The 11,842-nt window shown below is 28.7% G+C and overlaps 1 long non-coding RNA gene across 1 annotated transcript; it reads right to left on the bottom strand.

The window, feature by feature from the left end:
- Positions 1–355: 355 nt before the first annotated feature.
- LOC116402015 lies at positions 356–1,320 on the bottom strand. The gene is made up of 2 exons (XR_004214372.1): positions 542–1,320; positions 356–464 (listed from the first exon to the last, which is right to left on the bottom strand). It is a non-coding gene; the product is annotated as an uncharacterized LOC116402015 (long non-coding RNA).
- Between the last annotated feature and the right edge of the window lie 10,522 nt (positions 1,321–11,842).

The raw sequence follows: 11,842 nt of genomic DNA, 5'->3' as shown, positions 1-11,842 counted from the left end.
AAGTACTCTGCTACATAATCTTCAAGACTTGAATACATTCACCAAGAAAAGAGTGAGAGAAAAAGATGCATGAAGTTCCAAGCTTTTAATTCTTTATTTTCTTCCTTCCTTAACAAACCAAAATCTAACTATACTCTATATCAATCCCAAATTACAAAATAAAGTAGTATCTATACAAATATAAACATGTTTTTATAAAGGCAAAAGAAAGATAAATTTTTTACTAGGATCTAGGACCATAAACTAGCCAACTCAAAGTAGAAACCCAAAATATTGGGGAACTACTACTTAACTCTCTATACCACAACCAATAAATTTCATAACATAAATATGGAGAAAAAAAAATACTAAACGGTAAGAATCAATCGGTTCTAAGTATGAAGTTACATCCAGAAATTACATTCCTACAAAATCAAACAACTATAACTGTGCAACCCTTGGTTGGATCATATTTGTCTCCCAACCTAATTAGGCAAAAGAGATTGAATTAGGGGGAATAACAAAAGGAAAGAAAATCTGGAAGTAAAAAGACAAGAAGTACCATTCTTCATCCTTGTGAGAAAAAGGCTTGTTTATGTGTTGTAATATACTTTGACTTGTATTCTTGATATCTAAAATAAAAAATGAAGTTCCACATAACTAAAAAGATCAACATACATGCTCTCAACTTCAACAACCAATATCTCATCTTCTTCAAGTTCTTGCAATAAATGGTGTGTATGTCATCAAGCCTTCTCTGAAATCACAAATTATCAACATTGCATTGAAAATTATAAAGTTAAAAGAACGAAGTTAGAAAACACAATTCAATAAAATTATGAGACAAAGCAATGCCATACTCTCTATTTACCATAAGACCAACTCATAACTATTGTTTTTACATATTCATACGATGAAGGTTCTGCACATATGTGTATAAAGAAAAGAAGAATTCACAACAGCATTCATCTAAGGTAAAAAGAGGGGGAAAAACCCAAATCAAAAATTGAAGAATGTGACAGCAAATAGAAACAAAATGAGTCACATTAAAGTTGAGAAGAGAGAGGTGAGAAGTGAAGAGAAAAATCAGAGGGTGAGGCTTTGTGTTGAAAGCTTCTATTTGAGAATGATTGTTAGTTTTTTTTTTCTTTCCCTTCTAACTTTTGCAGAGGGAATCTCAACTTACCCTCAAAAGAAGAGAAAAGAGTGTGGGTCGGTCAGCGGTCGGCTAAAGAAGACGTGGCCGGAGAATCGCGCGGCAGTGCAGCGGTTGGAACGAAGGTTGCGCGGCTGGCTTCACGGCGGTTGTGAGCGGCGGACGTGGCGGTTACTGGTTCACACGGCGGCGCTTGTTAAAAAAGAAAGAAAAATCAAAACAAATATATTGTTTATGCGCGCAAAGAAGATGTCATCAATTGGTTTTTGGTGCAATGGTTGTTTCTTCCTCCATTGGTGCAAGAGCTCATGGATTGTAGTCTTAAAACTTGTGACTTTTATTTTTTTTATCAATTAAATTAATATGATTATATTAATATGATTTTTTTGGAGGTGCCAAATTCAGTCTATTTTGTTATTTAATTTATTATTGCATGCGATATTTGATTAAATTAATTATATGCATAATGTATGTCATATAGTTTAAAATACCACCTTAAGATTATAATTATCATGCATCATTCTTAAATATAAGTGTTATATTTTAATTGCATGATTTTCTAAGCATGATCATGCATCATATTTAATATAATTGTTATATTATATGATAGCATATATCATTAATATTTCCACACATCATACTATATTTTAAATTGTTTTATTATATAGTTTGATTTATGGATGTTTTTATTTTCATTGCTTTAATACAATTGTTATATTGTGCGATGAAATTGGGAATGCATTAAGCATGTCATTACTTAATGAATATAATTGTTATTTTTATTAAATGACATTAGAAATGCATATTTATAGATTTTAATTGTTTCAATTTCTTATAAGTGGTATCAGTTTATTAATTTAGAATTAAAATCTACAATAAAGAGTTGCATGCTAACATAAGGTTACAATTAGTTTCAAATGGTTTAAAATTTGTTCACCTAGATCGTAATGGATAATATTTCTAATTAGATCAAAATTAGGATTAATCTTTTATTATTTTAATAGGATTAAAATGATATCAATAAAAGATTAAATTTATAAAATATTTGTCTACAAGGGACCTTTAACTAAGGAAGGTTCTGTCTAGGTTGGGGTACTTAAGCTAACGACAACGAAACATCCTTACGTGGGAACTGATCTTAAAGGTGAATTAGTCAAATATTTTATAAGCATGCTATACATGATTATATTTATCAAAGTGTTTGATGAACAATAATCATATATTGTTAAACTATCCAATATAAGAGTTATATTGTGCCAATTTAATAATGGACTTAGATAAATAATTAGGTGTTTTTTTCTAAGTTAATTAATTTTAAGTAAAACACTAAGTGGGAGAAAATGGGATATATGATACTTCATTTTTCTTTTCACGTTTCTCTTTAAACATTCACATCGTGAGACTTATGGTCGGGCTCATGGCACCTTTGCTTGTGTCCCCCTACGAGTGGTGTTTGCGTAAGTCAATGGGAGAGGGATGTGTGTAACACATCCCGTTGTCGCTTTCATTAGTTTCTAGTAAATTCTCATGCTTGACCTTGAGACACCCTTGCTTGTGTCCCCTAAGGAAGATGTTTGCATGAGATTTTACTCAAACTCCATAAATGGATAGGATTTCTTTAGTTTTTGCTCAAATCGATTTTTTCACTACGGACTACTTATTAGGGCAAAACTCTAGAATCTAAAATGAAGGGTTACACTTACAAGAAATTGTTAAATAAGTTAATAATTTCTTGACTATACAATGCCTAATTATTATAGGAATAAGAGTTATTCTGGTGTAATATTTAGTTGAGATTGTCTCAATTCAGTGAAGGGATAATTAATCACCCTACGAAGATTTTTGTCCTACCTCACTGAAGCATCATTGCAAAATAGATATCACTTAGGATATATTGAACTTTTGCTAAATTGATTGGTTTTCTGTATGAAAAAACTTGTATATCTAATATAAATAAATTGTATATTTCAGCAATTTGATAATGATGAGTGCTAATTATACTATCAACATTGTGCTAATTATCGATGACCTGCAATTTGTCCTAGTTGAGAAGTGTCCTCAAGTCCTAGCTAGCTGCCAATGCAACTCCAACTGTTCGAGAAGCACACGAGCGTTGGCTCAAGGCAAATGAAAAAGCTAGAGCATACATCTAGCAAGCTCATCTAAAATATTGGCCGAGAAACATGAATCAATGCTTACTGCTCATGAGATCATGGACTCCTTGAAGAAGATGTTTGGTCAGACCTCTTATCAGATCAAGCATGATGCTTTGAAATACATTTATAATGCTCGTATGACCAAGGGAGCCTCAGTGCAAGAACATGTTCTCGATATGATCGTTCATTTCAACGTGGCAGAAATGAATGTGGTTGTCATCGATGAAGCCAGTTAAGTTAGTTTTATTTTGGAATCTTTGCCATAAAGTTTTCTGCAATTTAGAAGCAATGTTGTTATGAACAAGATTGCTTATACACTTACTACCTTTCTCAATGAGCTACATGAAGGAATGGAGTTCCCATAGGGGAAGCGTGTGAATGCCGTGCAAAAGACATTCAACTTGAAACACAGAAAAAACACCTAAACAGGCTTATATGGAGGAAAAGAAGAAAAGAAAACTAACCTTTGTAGAACCTCCCTAGAATTCTCGAACCTCCCAAAGAACACCATGAAACCATGAAGTCTTCCTTGTTATCCTCAAGATAAAAAAAAACACAAAGAGTTTGTGGGACTTCTGTGTTTTTGTTTTGTTTAAAGGAAAAAATATTTGCAGGGAGAAATTTTCTTCTTGGAAGCAATAGATCGTCAAAAATCCATACTGAAAAGATTGCATCATCTCTTCTATATCTTAACGAAAAGATATGAAGAGAGATGGAGGGAGAAGTTATCAATAACTTCCTCCCTCTTCCATTACGTAGAATAACTCCCTATTTAAATTAATATTAAAATAAATCTAATATAAATTCAAATTATATTATATCTTATATAATATAAATCTTATATTATATCATATATAATATAACCAATGATTTAGATCTTCTCATATGATCTATAGTTTTAATATGAATTGAATTCATATTAATTTTTAATCTATATTTTATGTATGAATCTTATTCATATTATTATTATTTGAATCAAATTCAAATATTAACTTCTCTCATAAAAACTGTATATTATAATGTATCAAATACATTATATTAATTGTATCATATACAATTTATTCCCTTTAATCAATTTGAACGATTCAAATTAAACCAAAATAAAATTAATTCTCATTTATCTTTATTGAGCTAACAAGAAAACCTTATGGACCTACAAATTAAAGCTCCAATGATGTGAGATTAATTAATTAAATTAATCATTATTCATTAACTATCAGTCATTCCACTAAAGATCAATAGTTGCACTCTTCTTACTGTAGATATATTTTTGTGTCCATTAGATATAACCAATCAACAGTGCAATGACCCTTCACAAATTGCTCATAATTACAACTATGCCAAAAATTACCATTTTGCCCCTGTAGTTACATTTAACTCCTTAAGTACCACAAATCCCTCTAATGAACAATAGTTATAGTCCCACTAGAACTAAACTCCTCTCGGGCTAAGAGAGGGTGTGGCGCCACATTGTTCAAGCCCTGGACTCAACCCTTAAGAGAGCAATTTATCTACTTACTCTATCTATAGAGAATGAGTGAACAATTTTTTTTTCTTCCATTCATTTTTTGAGATATATAACTGTCATTGTAGGGTAGTTTTCTTCTAGTGTTAGGATAACCAAAAAGTTGGCATAATCTTGAATGACGTTCTCTTCATAACTCGAAAGGTGTTTCAGAAGCACTCTTCGATGGTGTTGGGGTTGATGCCCTAAATCTTGTGGTCTTTTAGTTTGTAATTGTATATATTATACAGACATTTTATTTATCTAATAAAATAAAGTGTTCTATTTTATTTGACCTTTAGTTGCATTAACCTACAAAACCAATAAACTAACATTCAAGGTTATCTTCTATAACCTAAACAAGTATGTAGAGACATACAAGTGGATCATGTATAAATGATAACCTAAATGATCTGTGGTAGATGGATAAGGCAAGATAACTTATCCTGGTGATACTACGAATACGACCTACTTTGTAGCTGTTACAATTGTTCTAAAGTGATCCAAATGATTTGATCCTAATTATTCATGTCGAAATATTAAAGTAAGGGTATTTTATACAAAGAGTTTGTATAAGACGGGACCATGAAATGAATAGTCTCTCTTATTAACACCGTTACATGTTGAGATTGTATTTCACCAGGATGACCATAGGTGAGTTGACCTGAATCCTGAGTGAGTTGTGAACTCTTGCCTATAAAGGCATTCCTTTGATTTTCATAGGTGAGAATGGCCTATGCCGCTGACTCAATAGGCCTACCATTTTAGGGATTTGTGTGATTAGGGAGCTGGGAACACAACTACACAAGAAGAAATTCACTCTTTCTCTATATATATAATAAATTGATAAATTGTTCTCTTAGGGGCTCATTCCAGGGCTTGAACAATGTGGCGCCACACCCTCTCTTGGTCCAAGAAGAGTTTAGTTATAGTGGGACTATAATTATTGTTCATTAGAGGAATCAGTGGTATTTAAGGAGTTAGATGTAACTACAGGGACAAAATGATAATTTTTGGCCTAGTTGTACCTATGAGCAATTTGTAAAGGGTCACTGCGCTGTTGATTGGTTATATCTAATAGACACAAAAATATATCTACAGTAAGAAGAGTGCAACTATTGGTCTTTAGTTAAATGACCGATAGTTAATGAACAATTATTAATTTAATTGAAGAGTTTAATTAATTAATCTCACGTAATTGGAGCTTCAATCGGTAGGTCCGTAAGGTCCCCTTGTTAGCTCAATAAGGATAAATGAGAATAAAATTTATTTTGGTTTAATTTGAATTGTTCAAATTGGTTAAAAGGAATAAATTGTATATGATACAATCAATATAATGTATTCGATACATTATAATATAAAGTTTATGAGAGAAGTTAATATTTGAATATGATTCAAATAATAATAATAATATGAATAAGATTCATAAATAAACTATAAATTAGAATTAATATGGATTCGATTCGTATTAGGACTATAGATTATATGAGAAGATCTAAATCATTGGTTATATTATATATGATATAATATAAAGTTAATATTATATAAGATATAATATAGTTTAAATTTGTTTTGATAACTTTCCTCTCCATCTCTCTTCATATCTTTTGGTTAAGATACAAAATGAAGGTTGCAATCTCTTCCGGGTGTTCTTTTATGATTTACTTGTTCCAAGTAGAAATCTCTCTAAAAAAATCATTTGTAGCATTTTAGAACAATTGTAACAACTACAAAGCATACTGTATTTGTAGTGTCACTAGGATAAGGTATCCAACCTTATCCATCTACTATAGACCATTTAGTTATCATTTAAACATGATCCACTTGTATGTCTCCACATACATGTTTAGGTTACATAAGATAACCTTGGATGTTAGTTTATTAGTTTTGTGGGTTAATGCAACTAAATGTCAAATAAAATAACACACTTTATTTTATTAGATAAATAAAATGTTTGTATAATATACACAATTACAAACTACAAGACCACAAGATTTAGGGCATCAATCCCAACACTACAAACTTTCAAGTCTTTGATGAAAATCAAGCAACAAAAGAGAGAGACAAATGTTACAACTTTCACAAGAAAGTTCCATAGAGGTTCAACCTCTGGAACTAAGTTTTTGCCTTCTTCATCCTGACACTAAGAAGCGAAAAAAGAAGAAGGGTGGTCAAGGAAATAAAGCTAACCTTGCTGCTACTAAATCGAGCAAGAAAAACAAAGTTGCAAAGGGAATATATTTCCATTGCAACTAAGAGGGACATTGGAAGAGAAACTGTCTCAAGTACTTGGCCGAAAAGAAGAAGGCCAAACAAAGTAAATGTGATTTACTAGTGCTAGAGACTTGTTTAGTGAAAAATGATGATTCAACATGGATAATAGATTCAGGTGCCACTAATCATGCTTGTTCTTTATTTCAGGGAATTAGTTCCTAGTGACAGTTGAACACTAGAGAGATGACGATGCAGGTTGGAAGTCTCAGCGGTTATAATGGGAGGACTTTGACTTTATTTACATAAATCTTTTCTTTTATTAGAAAATGTATATGTTGTTCGTGATTTGAAAAGGAACCTGAATTCTGTAAATGCTTACTTGAACAATATTACTCAAATTGAATATGTTTGTGATGTAGGAACTTTGATGAAGAATTGAAGATCCATGGAATTTTATGAAAAAATGGTTGAATGTTAAATTGATTTATGAATAGTATATATGAAAAATACATTGTACTTTAGTATTTACAATGTCTGCATTGGTGAAGAGAATCAACCCAGAACATTTTACATTTGAGGCAGACCTTGTAAGTTCTTTTTTTTTTTTTATTCAAGTTGATGATAATGGCTTAATTATTTGGCACACATTTAGGTGGTGTCTTAATTATTCATTTAAATCACTCATTAATTAGCGGTTGAGTTAATCATTTGACACTCATTTCACATCTTTTAATTATTTGCATCATTTGAATCATTTGGCTCCCATTTGACTCTTTGATTGCTGCCTTAATTAATTAGTGTTTGTTTTGCATCTGATTACATTTATTTATGCACATCTATTTGGCCATTTGACTATTCTGATGGTTGAGTTCTGCATCCGTTTAATTATTTGGCACCCATTTGAATGTTGTGAGTTAATTATCTGATTTGGTTGCTATTAATTATTTCATTTGGTTAATTAATTAGCATACTGCCAATGCTATGTTAATTATTTGATATGTGTTAATTTTCTGCATCATCATTAATTATTTGATATCCATTTGGCCATTGGACTATTTTGATTGCTGAGTTCTGTATCTAGTTAATTAATTTGACACCCATTGGCTGATTAATTAGTTTTTTTTGCATCTGTTTAATTATTTGACATCCATTTGGCTACTATCTTAATTAATTAGTGGGTTCTGGATTAATTATTTGAATTATTTGACATCCATTTGCGCTATGTTAATTATTTCATTTAGTTAATTAATTAAATGATTTGTTAATTATTTGATTGATGTCTTAATTATTTAACACTCATTTGACACCCATTTGGCATACTTATTTAATTATTTGCTATCTTTTTAATTATCTAGGCATCCATTTTACATTCTGTGTTAATTGTGTGTATCCATTTGGTATCTTGCTTTAATAATTATCAATTTGGCATATATGTTAATTATTCATTTGAAAATAACTATTCATTTGACATACTCTCTTAATTATGCATTGTTAATTAATTAGCACAATGTATTTGACAGTTTTAATTTTTAGCAACGTCCATTGTGAGCTAATTATTTGCATATTGTTAACTTATTTTGGCACTCATTTGACATCTTATGTCAATTACGCATTCAAATTATTTGTATTCTGTATTAATTAATTAATCACTAAAATTATTTGACATCCATTGGGTACTGTGATTATTTATTGGCATCTTGCATTAAACCTACTTTGACATCTGCAGTTAATTATTATTTCACCCATTTGACATCATCGAGTAATTATTTATTACTCTTGTCTGACATAATTAATTATTTTGCATATTTCTGAATTAATTAATTAATTTGCATATTTCTGAATTAATTAATTAATTTTCCTATTTCTGCATTAATTAATTATTTTTCACCTTTATGCATTAATTAATTATTTTTCACATTAGTTAATTATTTTGCATCCTTTTGAATTAATTAATTATTTTGCATCATTCTGCATTAATTAATTATCTTGCATGTGTTGTATTAATTAATCATCTTGTACATTTTGCATATTGCTTACATTATTTGTTTTATGCATTTATTTTATCTTAACATATTACCCTTTAAGTATTTTCAAATTTCATAATGTTTTGCTCATTGTTATTATTCATTTTCCAATTGAAATATAAAAATGTAAATTGGAGAAAAGTATTGTTTTTTATGGATTTTATAATTTAAATTCCATGAATACATGAAATTTTTTCGTTTGAAATTTAATTAATATATTGTTTTTAAATAAACACATTTCATATTTTAAATGAGACTGAGTAGTGTTTTTCATTCTAGATACATGAAATTTCTCATTAAACACCTATGATAGAGATTAAAATATCAAGTTTTGGTATCTTAATATTCTTAAGGTGAATAAAAATCTTTCTAAAGCAAAAATAAACTTAATTTTTCTAATGACTCTTATGCCACCCATAATCATCAATTCATGCTTAGGTTTTACTTTCTTCGATATGAATTGATAAACATGAGACATTTAAACAAAACCTAAATAAAAACTTTATTTTGTGAACCTCTATAATTTAATTTAAAAGATAAAATTGGGTAACTATTTTTTGGGTGTTGTAGGGTGCTAACACCTTCCCTACACACAACTGACTCCCGAACTTAAATCTCTAAATGTACGCAGACCATTTTTTTTCTTTTTTTGGGTGACCAATCACACCCTAATATGGTTGGTGGCGACTCCAAAACTATTTATTAAAATTAAATAATTGGGAAGGTCGGCCGCTCCGCGTAGCGATCACGTCGCGACAAAAATAACTAAATTAAAAACTGAAATATGAGTATTTCAAATAAAAGTATGAATTAACACACTAAAAGTTTAATAATAAGAAGGAAAAATTAGTTCAATAAAGAAAGATTGCATCTTTTTCGGTTATGGCCAACACGTTCATAACGACCACATTTAAAACTCCATTTTAGAATGAATACTAATATTCTTTGGTCGACCAACTGAATGTTTTATATTCGGTGGGAGGATGCCGACTTCAATTTTTGTATTGTTGAATATATGCAGTAGTATATATGTAACAAATCACAGAACATAAATGTATTATGCAGTAGTATATATATGTAAGAAATCAAATAAAATAGTAATCAGATAGATAAAAAAATAAAGAAAACGATACGAAACATGAAATAAAAAAACTAAACTATATGTGTCACTAAATACGTGTTATTGTATATATATATAAATGTATATATTGATAACATCATCTGTGTATGTAGTAATATATAACTCAACTATAAATTATGTATTATTGAATATATGTAGTAGTATATTTGTAACAAATCACATAATATAAATATGAACAAAATGTATATATTTAATAAATCACATAATATAAGTTAATTAAACAGTGATATATAAATGTATATATTGTTGATGAAAACTTTACTAAACAAAAATATGAATAAGATGACCAAAACATGTCGTAATTAAACAAAACAATAAGAACATGACCAAACTATATGATAAACAATCAAAAATTAAAAACATGACCGAAATGTATAAATTAGAGAACATAGTGATTGAAAAAAAAAACATGTTTTTTTATGCCATCCTACCAACAAATATTAAAACTATATGTCATTTGTAAATAAGATGAGTATGTATATACTAATTCACTGAACAAACATATTATATTTTATGGGTATAATATATAATATATTGTTCATTTAAAAAATATACGATAAATATAAAGTATATAATTATATGAAGTGATAATGTGTATGTATGATATTCTCACTGCATATTATAGATACATTAAGAATGTGTATTGTATTATTTTAGTAGTATTTATTATATAAATATATATTTTAAATACTAATTATTGAGAAATATGTAGTTTACAACATATTTCATATATAAATCTTTATATGAATAACAACATAATATTACTGCATGATAAACAAAAAACAAAGAAGATAAGTGAAATGAAAATATTTTCGATTTATGTATGTCACTATATATATATGTCGTATCGTATATATGAAGTGGTATATATTTATAAACAATATTACATAATCATATAGTATATATGTAATAAATCACATAATATATATATGTATTATAGAGTAGTATATATGTAATGATTAAAAAAAATATTGAACCGTTACATAATATGTGTATGCAGTAATATATAAATTAAGTAATAAAAATTATAGAACTAAAAAAATATGTGAACGTATTATCCAATAGATGTAAGAGTATATATGTAACAAAACACAAAAATTTACTTCAAAACATACAGTATCATACGTGTAAAAAAAATACAGAACGTATATCGTATAATATTGTATATCGAACATGACAAGAAGATAAACTGAAATAGAAATAATAAAATTCTAAAGAAAAAAATCTTATGCTAGGAAACGAAAATTAAATATTATACGAAAAGAATAATGAACGAAAAAAAGAATACTAACATCTCAAAATTGCCAAATCAGAATGGAAGAAGAAATAACAAGTTTATTTTTCTATAAAAATCAAAAAAAGAAAACAACCCGTTGATGATGAAATGAAAAAATAATTTTGGTTTATGATTCAAATTGAAAATAATTATTACCATATAATTATCATATAAAGATATATAATTGAAAATTTTATATAAATAGAAGAAAATAGAAAATATTTACCTTCTATAGAAAAAAAAGATACTTTAGTATTGGTTAGAATTTTGGTTATCCATTTTTGACTTAGATTAAGTTGGTTAGAATTTTGGTTATCCATTTTTGAGTTAGATTAAGTTGGTTAGAATTTTGGTTATCGATTTTGGACTTAGATTAAGTTTGTGTATGCGTC

The sequence above is a fragment of the Cucumis sativus genome, chromosome 1 (genome assembly GCF_000004075.3).
Source record: "Cucumis sativus cultivar 9930 chromosome 1, Cucumber_9930_V3, whole genome shotgun sequence".
NCBI lineage: Eukaryota > Viridiplantae > Streptophyta > Magnoliopsida > Cucurbitales > Cucurbitaceae > Cucumis > Cucumis sativus.
Note: the sequence above shows the minus strand (reverse complement) of the source record. Positions and strands in the feature narration are given on the sequence as shown.